Source organism: Mirounga angustirostris, unplaced genomic scaffold (assembly GCF_029215605.1).
Source record: "Mirounga angustirostris isolate CCGP_5_RB_7025 unplaced genomic scaffold, mMirAng1.0.hap1 SCAF_9, whole genome shotgun sequence".
Taxonomy (NCBI): Eukaryota; Metazoa; Chordata; class Mammalia; order Carnivora; family Phocidae; genus Mirounga; species Mirounga angustirostris.
The window spans coordinates 111094638-111107047 of record NW_026991717.1 but is presented as its reverse complement, the minus strand read 5'-3'; the positions used below and the strand labels follow the sequence as shown (position 1 = coordinate 111107047).

The window sequence follows — 12410 nt, the reverse complement described above, 5'->3', positions numbered from 1 at the left end:
TGGGGCACCTGGGTGGCTCAGATGGTTGGGCATCTGCCTTCGGCTCGGGTCATAATCCCAGGGTCCTGGGATCGAGCCCCACATCGGGCTCCTGGCTCAGCGAGGAGCCTGCTTTTCCCTCGGCCTCTGCCTCTCTTCCTGCTCATGCTTTCTCTCTCTCTCTCTCTCTATCTCTGTGTCTCAAATGAATAAATAAAAAAAAAAAAACATTTTTACTTAGTGCGCACGCAAGAGCAGTGGGGGGGCAAAGGGGAGGGAAAGGGACAGTAGACTCACTGCAGAGCACAGAGCCCCAAACGGATCCCACCACCCTGAGATCATGACCTGAGCGGAAATCAAGAGTTGGACGCTAACCCACTGAGCCACCCAGATGCCCCCAAATTAATGCATTTTAAGTGACATTATCAAACATTTTCTGTGACAATGTAAAACCTTCAAAATATGAAATCATATTTCAACACAAATTCTCAGTTTTTTGATGTGAAGTTTCTGATACTATTGTGAAGCCAAGCAGTTATAACTTAAATAAAAAAAAAAACCCCATAATTTAACACAATTTAGCTATAAATACAAGCACAATTATTTATAATTCTTATTCTAATAATTTCTAATATTTGGAGTATTTAGATATACTACAAACTGTAAAAATGCTGAATCTCCTTAATTATTTCATATCTGTCGATTTGTCACAAAGCATTGTGCAGTAATGAAACTGGATGAAGAGAAGCAAATATTAAGTATCTACTATGTGCCAGAAAATTTCACTCTGTGCCTTCCACACCTTATTTTAATCTTTTCAATCATCTTCTGAGGTGGCTACATGTTATAAGATGAGGAAACAGAGCTTGGCTGGGAATTACAGAATGGACTAACTTCCCAATTCAGCTGATCCTAAGGTTCTTCCACTAGATTACTATAATTACTTTCATTTCTCCTGCTGACTTTTTGCCTAAAACAAAAGTAGGCAAACTAAGCCCATAGGTCAAATCAGGCACACACTGTTTTTATAAAGTTTTATTGGAATATTTATTCACTTCTTTGGTTGCCTTTGCACTGTCACAGCAGAGTTGAGTACTTGCAACAGAAATGATATGGCCCCCAAAGCATAAATATTTACTATCTGGCCTGTTACAGAAAGTTGTTAACCCCTGCCTAAAAGGATCAAAAATGCCAAGAACTTCAGAGGCCTCGGGGCGCCTGGGTGGCTCAGTCATTGGGCGTCTGCCTTCGGCTCAGGTCATGATCCCAGGGTCCTCCTGGGATGGAGCCCCGCATCAGGCTCCCTGCTCTGCAGGAAACCTGCTTCTCCCTCTCCCATCCTACCCCCGCTTGTGTTCCCTCTCTCGCTGTGTCTCTCTCTGTCAAATAAATAAATTTTTAAAAATCTTAAAAAAAAAAAAAAAGAACTTCAGAGGCCTCAAAACTTCAATGTTTAGGGTTTTTGGGAAAACTATTAACCTAATAAAGGAACTTTAAAATTATACGAGACAAAAGGCCAAATTGCTTGAATATTTTGATTAAATCATATAAGCCCAAACTTATAAAAATGATAAAATTAAACAGCTTAATTATGAAATTACTGAAACCTTATTTTCATAATTAAACTGTCTTCTGTAGTTTGAATTGATGGAGGAAAATTTCACAATTCAAAGTGTTATGAGCATGCATCTTTTTTACCATGCACCCAAATTTTTCATGAACATCTTCTGTAGAGCAAAAGGGAGCCTGGCTTTTTCTAATAAGTAATTTATATTTCACTTCACACTTTATGATTTAATACATTCACTGAATTCATTCTACTCTAAAACAAACATATATGTAATTTCTCAAAGGTCTACAGTTGATTTTCTGGCGTGAGAAAAGAGCCTGGGTTTTTGTTGCTGTGTTTTTTTCAAAATTCCCATTGCTTTTACTCCAAGTAAAAAAACCAATTAAATAATTTTATCTTCATTCAAAATATACTTCGGCATTTAAATATAAATGTATTGTTTAAATAAACAACTTTCCTGGGGCGCCTGGTTGGCTCAGTCGGTTGGTTAAGAGTCTGCCTTCAGCTCTGGTCATGATCCCAGGGTCCTGGGATAGAGCCCCGCACTGATTCACATTGCTTTGGGCTCCTTGCTCAGCAGGGAGCCTGCTTCTCCTTCTCCCTCTCCCTCTGCTTGTGCACACTCTCTCTCTTTTGCTATCTCTCTGTCAAATAAATAAATAAAATCTTTAAATAAACAACTTTCCTAAATTAACTCAGAATGAAGAATGTTTGATTATAATGATACAAATAATATTTTCTTTCTTCATTTATTAATTTTAAACAGGAATCCTGCAGTGGTAAACTACAGTTTATAAGCTCCAGTACAGATCAAGAAAACTTAAGTTGTACCAACGTGTAAAATTTACATAATTGTTAAGGAACATCTTGACTCCTCTGACTTTATAAACACTTTAGTTCACAAAATCTTATATTTGGTTTCCTTCTTCATTTTTAAGAATGTTAATGTATATAAATCAAAGAATAATCCAAAATTATTTTGTTTGAAACAACTACAGAGCTTTCCTAGAACCAAAAATTAATCAGTGTAAGTCACCATACTAACAAATTAAACATAAGAAATCCACATGATTATCTCAATAGATGCAGAAAATGCGGGGCGCCTGGGAGGCTCAGTCGTTAAGCGTCTGCCTTCGGCCCAGGTCATGATCCCAGGGTCCTGGGATCGAGCCCCACATCGGGCTCCCTGCTCAGCGGGAAGCCTGCTTCTCACTCTCCCTCTCCCCCTGCTTGTGTTCCCTCTCTCGCTGTGTCTCTCTCTGTCAAATAAATAAATAAAAATCTTAAAAAAAAAAAAATGCATTTGACAAAATTCAACATCTACTCACGATAAAAATCCTAGGCAATATCTTGGAGGAAACTTCCTTAACCTGCTTTAGAGAACCTACAAAATTACCTACAGGTAACATCATATTTATAATTTTTAAAAAAGACTTATTTATTTTAGAGAAGTGAGCAAGTGAGTGTGGGGGTGGGGAGGAGAAAGAGAGAATCTCAAGTAGACTCCCCACTCAGTGGGGATCCCCAAAGCGGGTCTCTTGAATGTTCTCCTTTTAAGACTGCAAACAAGGCAAAGATGTTCCCTTTCATTCCTCCTATTCAAACTTCTCACTAGACTGTGAGATGTGCAGTTAGTGCAATAAATCAAGAAAAAGAAAAGGCATACAGATTAGAAACAGTTCTTTAGTCACAGACAACAGGACTGTCAACTTAGAAAATCCTAAGAAATCTACCCCCAAAAAAACCCCTAGAATAAATGAGTTTCATAAAAACTGAGGATACAAAGTCAATACAAAAGAAATCAACTGTAATTCAATATACTAGCAACGATCAATTGGAAACCCACATTTGTTTTTTTTAAGATTTTATTTCACAGAAAGAGCGCAAGGCTCCATCCCAGGACCTGACCTGAGCCAAAGGCAGATGCTTAACCAACTGAGCCACCCAGGCACCCCAAAACCCACGTTTTTTTTAAAGATCCTTTATAATAGGACCAAGAAAACTGAAATACTTAGGTATAGATTTAATAAAATATTTGCAGGATCTATATGCTGAAAACTACAAAACATTCATGAAAGGAAGCAAAGACCTAAATAAATGGAGGAAAATACTATGTTCATAGATTGGAAAACTCAATTTTGTTAAAATGTCAATTATCCTCAAGTCGACCTATAGATTAAGCACAATCCTAATCAAAACCCTAGCAGATTTTTTTTTGTGGATATCAACAAGCTAATCCTAAAATTTATACGGAAAGGCAAAAGAACTAAAATAGCTAAAACAATTTTTTGAAAAGAATACAAGTTGGGGGGGCGCCTGGGTGGCTCAGTTGGTTGAGCGACTGCCTTCAGCTCAGGTCATGATCCTGGAGTCCCGGGATCGAGTCCCGCATCGGGCTCCCTGCTCAGCGGGGAGCCTGCTTCTCCCACTGACCCTCCCCCCTCTCATGTGCTCTCTCTCTCTCTCATTCTCTCTGTCTCAAATAAATAAATAAAATCTTAAAAAAAAAAAAAAAAAAGAATACAAGTTGGGGAACTCACATTACCTGATTTCAAGACTTATTTTAAAACTACAGTAATCAAGACACTGATAGTAGCAAAGGATAAGTATATCAATGAAACACAGAAGTCTAGAAAGAGACCCACAAAAATGTAAAGGGTTTTTGACCAGGAGACAAAGGCAATTCCATGGAGAAAGGAAAGTCTTTTCAACAAATGGTCATGGGACAATTGGACAAATAAATGAAACTCAACCCAAAATTCTCTTTATAATAAAAATTAACACAAAATGGAACACCGATCTAAATATAAAATATAAAACTATAATACTTGTAAAAGAAAACATAGGAGAAACCTTTGTGACCTTGGATTAGACAAAAAGTGCTTATATACAATGTCAGAAGATCCATAAAAAAATGCTAATACTCTGGACTTCATCAAAATATAAAACCTCTGTACTTCAAAAGCCACTGTTAAGAGGATGGAAAAGGCAAGCAACAGACTGGAGAAAATCTTTGTAACAATCACCTGTCAGACAATGGACTATGAAAAACTCTCAAAAGTCAACATTTAGAAAATCCAATTTTAAAATGGACAAAAGAGGGGCACCTGGGTGGCTCAGTCGTTAAGCGTCTGCCTTCAGCTCAGGTCATGATCCCAGGGTCCTGGGATCGAGCCCCGCATCGGGCTCCCTGCTCAGCGGGGAGTCTGCTTCTCCCTCTCCCACTCCCCCTGCTTGTGTTCCCTCTCTCGCTGTGTTTCTGTCAAATAATAAAATCTTTTAAAAAAATAATAAAAAATAAAATGGACAAAAGATTTCACTTCACCAAAGAAGATATACAGATGGCAGATAAGCATATGAAAAGATATTCAACATCATTAGTCATGAGAAAATGCAAATAAAAACCACAGTGAGAAACTGCTACAAACCTATCAGAATGTAAAACTAAAAAAACTGACCATACAAAGTGATGAGGATGTAAAATAACTGGAACATTCTTCATACATTGCTGGTAGGAATATAAAGCAGTTCAGCCTCTTCGGAAAAAAACAATTTGCTGTTGTAACAAATTACCACAAACTTGGTTGTTTAAAAATAACACAAATTTATTATTTTACTGTTCTGTACATTAAAAATCTGACCTAGGTCTCCCTGGGCTAAAATCAAGATGCTGGCAGAGCTGCGTTCTCTTTTGGAGGCTCCAAACATTAATCCATGTCCTAGCCTTTTCCAGCTTCTAGAGACCACCACATCCTTCGCTTAAGGCTCTTCTCTCCATCCTCAAAACCAAGAACTCTTCATCTATCTGGAGCGGCTTCTGTTTTTAGATCTTTTCTTTCTTACTCTACTACTTCTCTTTTTCCCTTTTAAGGACATTTGTGATACACTGGATCCACCTGGGTAAACCAGCATACTCTCTATTTTAAAGTCAGTTGATTAGCAACCTTAATTCCACTGCAACTTTAATTTGCCTTTGCTGTAATCTAGTTTATTCACAGGTTCCAGGGATTAGGATATCTTTATTCTACCTACCACAGACCGTTTTTTAAGTAAAGTCAAACATACACTTCCATATAACCCAGAAATGAAGACTTATGTTCACACAAAAACCTGTTCCCCGAGATTTATAGCAACTTTTACAGAGTTAAAAAAATTTTTTAAAATTTTAAAACTAACTCAAATATCCTTCAACTGGTGAACAAACTGTGGTACATCCCTACAATGGAATACTACATTCAGCAGTAAAACAGAAGGAACTGCTGATACACTCACAACATGGATGAATACTCAACTGTATTATGCTAAATGAAAGAAACCAGACTCAAAAGGCTGAATGATTCTATTTATATGACAGTCTAGAAAAGACAGACTATAGGGAAAGACAGATCATTAATTGCCAAGGATTACAGGTGAGGGAAGGGTTGATTATAGAAGGGCAGCTTAAGGGAATTTTATAGGTGCTGGACCTATACCTGATTTTGGTAGGTACACAGATCTATGCATTTGTCAAAACAACTGTACAACAAGAATTGTACAAAAACAAAACAAAACAAAATTTCATTTCATGTAAATTAAAAATAAAGTTAAAATCTTTTTAAAACAAGGAAAATGAAACATCATTTATCAGATTGGCAAAAATTTAAAAATCTGACCATGCCAATCAGACAAATCCAAGCGTGAGCAAAGATGATTTCTATACTGTTATAAATTGTTAAACATTAGAGGGTAATTTGGCTGCAGCTAGTAAAGCTTAAAATGCACATCAACCTATGGCCCAGCAATTCCAATTAGGGTAGGTATACATTATAGGAAACCCTCACACATGTGTCTGAGGAGACATGCACAAAGATATTCACTAAACACTGTTTGGAATACTGAAAAACTGAAAACAACCCTTTTGCAGGGGAATGAATTAATGGTGGTCGGTGGTTGTTAAAATAAGAGAGAAATGCATAGAGGAAAGAATCAACCCTGCTAAATACATACCCGAGTTTGAGAAGAGTATTTTATTGGTTTGTTTATCTAATAATAGTATATAGTGAAAAGAGCACTGTACTTGGAATCTGGAGACAAGTATTCTAGTATTTAGTTCCAACTCTGCCACTAACAAGCAGTCAAACTGTGGACTACTTAACTCTACAAACCTCACTTCCTTTTCCTGGAAAATGAAGAGGTTAAGCTATACAACACTAAGATTATTTCTTAACTCAAGAACTCTATCATTCAATAAATATATAGTCAAAAATTATATTCTAAAGAACGTTATGTTGAGAAATTTTCCCCAGACACCCTGAAATCAGAAACTATCAGAGAAACAGAACATCTTAGTATATTGATACATATAATGGACCAAATTTCTTGTTATGTTTGTGCTGAACTTTTTAATCAAGATCATAAATCAGAAAGAGCCTATAAAGAGCTAAACCCACCATACTGACTCAGGTCACCCTCAGGTAAAACTCTCCCATTTTAATATTCTTTTTTAAATTATTTTTTATTATTTTTTTAATTTTTAAGGTTTTATTTATTTGCGAGAGAGAGAATGAGAGACAGAGAGCACAAGAGGGAAGAGGGCAGAGGGAGAAGCAGACCCCCTGCCGAGCAGGGAGCCCGATGCGGGACTGCATCCCGGGACTCCGGGATCATGACCTGAGCCGAAGGCAGTCGCCTAACCAACTGAGCCACCCAGGCGCCCCCGTTTTAATATTCTAAGACAAGTTAATATTATTAATGAGGCCATCTTTACTTGTCAAGTAAACTGGTGTTTTGTCTGGCCAAAAGTCATTTAAATACATGGTAAAATTTACTTAGTCCTTTTTAGCAAAGATAAAATAATGAATTGCTTTTCGTATTTTTGCCTGTTTCATCTATAAAGATCTTACATTATAATTTAATAGCTTTAGCCTATTACAATAGTTTAAAGAGCCTTTTAAAACTTCATATGCCATGTCCACAGGGAACTAGTAAAAAACCAGTAGTTCTAATCCAAAAAAGCTTACTTAACAATTTCATTACCACCAATACTTAAACTTCAAAAGACACCAATAACCACATGTCATTTGTTCCTATTGCGGAATTTAATAGGTTATTAACTTCTGGTATAATCCAAAGGCATAATTAGGATACTACCATTAAAGCACGAAATTACTTTTTTCTAAAAAATCGGAAATATTAACACCTTTTACCTTGTCAGGAAAATCAAAATTTCGAAAGTCCTGTTCTACAGGATTTCAAATCTAAATTCTCACAATTCTAAAGGAGTACGGAGACAAAACACACACTGTATGCTACTTCTAAAAACCTCTCAGCTATCAGATTTTAATTTTAGCGCCAACTGCCAAGAAAAACCTTCCGACCGAAACCTAAATTCCGTACACATTACTGTAAGCCAATCAACTAAACAGGTGAGTTACTATTATTAGGAAGTTACATAATTTACGCCAAAGATTGTTTAAAGCGTCTTTCATTAAATGAGGGTTATAATAATTTACAGGCTTCAAAGTTCACCTTGCAAACTTCAAGTAAATTACCAGAAACCATTAACGAGATGAGGCTTTTCTTTAAAAGTGGACACAAGGAAGTAGGAACTGTTTATTTGTTTAAAGAACGCAATAAGCACCGAATACCAGGAGCTGAGTCAGGCAGAGGAACGCTGACTGCATTCCGTCTTCTAAAGGAAAGTGTTCGCCCCACCGATTTCCCCCGCCCGGCCTTAGAGGGAGTCCAGGGAGGCGCGAAGCCGGGCCCGGGGGACGCCGAGGGCAGGGGACTCCCTGCCGTGTCCCCTGCAACCCCGGCCGGGCTGGCTGGAGCCCCCGCCAAGGTGGTCCCATGCCAAGGCAGAGGGAGCGGGCAGGGCCGGGCAGCGTCCCCCCGAGGGACAAAGGTTGGGCTCACGCCGCCCGGGGCAGCCAGCCCAGCAGCCCCGAGTCCCTCCCGGGCCGAGAGAGCGGCGAGTGGGGGAGGGGACAAGCCCCGCCGCCCCTCCCCCCGACGCGCTCCCCGGGACCTGTTGATTAAGATCGCCACAAACAGCTGCCGCTGGTCCGCCTCTTACCTCTGCGCCACCGCGACCGCCGATCCTCCCGCCCCGGCCGCTCCCACACACTGCACAAACGACAGCTCCCCTGCGGCACTTAAAACACCGGATAAAGAATCCAGAAACTCCCGATTCCCCACCTCACAATCCTTAGACCCCGCCTCCGCCCCACCGCCAGTCGCCGCCGTCGCCGCCGCCGCCGCCAGCGACTCACTCCACCTCGAGACCGCGCGAGACCAGCCCCCGCGGCCACCGCGAGACCGCGCACGCGCCCCCGGGACGCTGGCGCTGCGGGCGCGCCTATCCCAGTTCCTTCTCGGCGCGCCCCGCCCGCTGCTAGGCCGAGAGGCTGGCGCGGTTCGCCCAATCCCGCGCCGGCGTGGAGAGAGGGCCCACTCATTGGTCCGCTCCGCAGCTCCCAGCGGCGGGTCGCGCGCACTCGCGCACCTCTAAGAAGGCTGCAACTGCTTCGTGCTGGCCACACAAGGGCTGTGTGGGGACGTGAGGTTTCCCTGAGACGCAGTCGGACGCGGGCTGTTGTCGGGAGAGCCCCTGGCCTTCCTCTCCCTGGGGGCCCGTCAGCTCCTGAAGAAAATCTGATTCCCCTGGAGGCGACTCCTGGGTCCTGTGAGGCGCGTCACACAATCTAACATTTGTTTAAAAAAGAGCCACGACATACTTAAACACGTGCATGTGTGTAACGTCCCCACAGAATTCTCTGCTACCGCAGAAGACGCCCAAAAGCTAGCAGCTAGGACCAAGTTCTGGAAACCAGAAGGGAAGGATGCCAAGGGCCAGAGCAGTTGCCCCAAACTCGAGTGAATGCGCCTATTGACCTGGGCCAACCCATAAGCAGTGGGGTCTTCAAGGAAATCCAGATAGTCTTCAAGATTCCTTAGAAACTGTTAGCTACATCCAAAAAGAAAAAACAGCTGTAGTGTGATGTGACCTATTTTCTCTTAAATGCGTAAAATAAGTAATAATTCAAGAAGCTTCCTCTAGCTCCTCCACGAGTTTTTCTGTAGCACAGGGTTTCTCCGTCTTAGCCCTATTGACATTTGGGCCAGATAATTTGTTGTGGGGGCTGGTCTGTGCACTGTAGGATGTTCAGCAGCATCCATGGGCTCTACTTGCTGGATGCCAGTAGTACCACTACCCCCATTGGTCACCATCAAAATGTGTCTAGACGACGGTAAAGGTTCCCTGTGGCAAAATCACCTCCAGTTAAGAACCACCGACCTGGGGCTCAGTCGGTGAAGCGTCTGCCGTCAGCTCGGGTCTTGATCCCACAGTCCTGGGATAGAGCCCTGCATCCCTTCGGGGCTGCTCAGCAGGGAGCCTGCTTCTCCCTCTCCTCTGCTTGCTGCTCCCTCTGCTTGTGCTCTCTCTCTCAAATAAAATCCTGGCGGGGGGTGGGGGGGGGGAGAAAAAAAGAACCACTGACCTACCTGTTCAAAGAAATGGCCTCTTTAGAAAGATAGTCTCTCTTTACCCATACCTTCCAATTGCCTGGCCCAAAGCAGTTTTGCAAAACACCCCACCCAAATAAACCCTCCAGCTACCTAGACTTGCTTCTTCAGCTGCTTGGACTCCTCTGTCACAGGACCCCACCCTAATAAAATGATTATCACTATCTGTAGGAGATAGCAGCTATTGATCTCAAAATATGTGGAAATGCCTTTGTAAAATGCTACACAAATAGTATTTTTAATTCCTAAAGGTATTTTCTTTTTAAAAGAGGGTAGACTCAATGGCAGAAAATTTATTCTCTGCTAAATAGAGACATTCCCAGGATCCCCAAATCATTCAAATTACTGGCCTCGTGTGCAAAAAATGAAGGATCCCTGGAAGAGTGGAAGGTATAGAAACTGGAGGCAAGGTGATTAGATTTGAGTTATAGTTTTGATGATTACTAGTTCTGTGATCTGATGATAACTACTGGGATGCATGACAGGTTTGGGGCCTAAATGTTCTCATCTGTAATATAATGAGTTAGCTACTGTTTATTTTTGGTTTTGTTTCTGTTGTTTGTTTATTTTCTAGTTTTACGATTCTGATAGCCTCTGCATATGGACTCTGACATGGATAGCTTAGGGGGTTAAGAAAATATAATATTCATCCTCAAACAGAATGAAATCGTATTCCGTGGTTTAAAGCCTCCAAAGAGTTACTCATTCTTGGCACAAGGCAGTTCATCCACTGAGTCACTCTGGCAAATTTGTAGCTAAGTATTTTGGGTGAGTAGTAAAAGCCAAACTATAAAGTCAAGTGTATAGTGGAGAGTACCCATAGTTAAATACCCTTCTGCCTTCCTCATTTTGGCATCTGCTTAATCCATTGTTTGCCAACATTCTCTATTATATGTTTATATAATATAATGTTATAACATTTATTTCATTCAAGGCTTGGGGAAATATATTAACATTTCATTTCAGCCATTTTCAACAGGTCTGAAATCTCAGTTTTCAAGATTCTACCACTCACCATTATATGTGAAATCCTTAACTAAAGCTATTGATTATATCCCTTTGGTTTTATCACTTCTAGTGATGTACTAGTGAAAGCCAAGTTTCCATAACTGAATTAGCAGCCTACTCTCTTATAATCGTATGAACCAGATGATCAGAAATAATGTAAATTTAAAAAGGGGCACCTGGGGCGCCTGGGTGGCTCAGTTGGTTAAGCGGCTGCCTTCGGCTCAGGTCATGGTCCTGGGGTCCTGGGATCGAGTCCTGCATGGGGCTCCCTGCTCAGCGAGAGCCTGCTTCTCCCTCTCTGCCTGCCACTCTGCCTACTTGTGCTCTCTATCTCTCTGTCAAATAAATAAAATCTTAAAAAAAAAAAAAGGAGGGGGGGGAGCCTGGCTGGCTCAGTCAGAAGACCATAAGACTTTTGATCTTTGGATTGTGAGTTCAAGCCCCAAACTGAGTGTAGAGATTACTTAAAAATAAAAAAAATCTAGGGGGCGCCTAGGTGGCTCAGTCGGTTAAGTGGCTGCTTTCAGCTAGAGTTGTGATCCCAGGGTCTTGGAATGGAGCCCTGCGTCAGGCTCCCTGCTTAGCAGGGAGCCTGTTTCTCCCTCTCCCTCTGCCTGACGTTCTGCCTACTTGTGCTCTCTCTCTGTCAAATAAATAAATAAAATCTTTTAAAAAAATAAATCTAAAAAAAGAATAAATTAGAATACTCACTAATTCATATATAAGAGAAGTTATGAAACAAGCACTTAGTAGGTTTATTAGTTATTAACTACATATCTTAAAAAGTGTTAAATATATAAAAAAGGCAAACCAACAAACCGTGAACTTTTCGAATTTCACTGGGTTTAGTTATTATTTTGATGTGTTATAGTATTTCTTAACCTTTCCTAAATCTAGCTTAAAAAATTGTCTCTAAGCTAAGGACATTATGCAGTTATTACTATATGGAATGGGAGGTCCCACTTTCTAAGGTTAGAAGCAGTATCATTTAGTACAGGTCAGTATCATTCAACTCAAATAACTTTTCATCCATTAATTAAAAATATATATACTGAGTATTTTCTATGTGCTAAGCACTGTGCTGTAAGGAATTAAAACATGTGATAGTTACTGTCCTGGAGGAATTTATAGTAAGCTGGAGAAAGGGACAAGACAAGTCCATATAGGTAAAATACAAGGGAAATTATGGTAAATGAAAATAAAGTTCTCTGTGGACTCAAAGGTAAAGTTTTATACCAGGAGAAGCTTTACTATTTAATGATGGGGGACAGAGAAAGGGACAGAGAATAAGCTATTATGAAAATACACACAATAATAGGAAAACCAAGATCTTGTACATGGCTTT

General features: G+C 40.6%; 1 protein-coding gene across 3 annotated transcripts in view; it reads right to left on the bottom strand.

The window, feature by feature from the left end:
• PALS1 (protein associated with LIN7 1, MAGUK p55 family member) overlaps nucleotides 1–8841 on the bottom strand; it is a 78117-nt gene extending 69276 nt beyond the window's left edge. The window contains exon 1 of one of the 3 annotated variants that reach the window (XM_064571197.1): nucleotides 8729–8841. The gene's annotated coding sequence lies outside the window, so the exon portion shown is untranslated. Of the gene's footprint in view, nucleotides 1–8606 lie in introns of all 3 variants that reach the window. The other 2 variants (XM_045901053.2, XM_064571198.1) reach the window with 2 other exon arrangements.
• Nucleotides 8842–12410: the final 3569 nt, after the last annotated feature.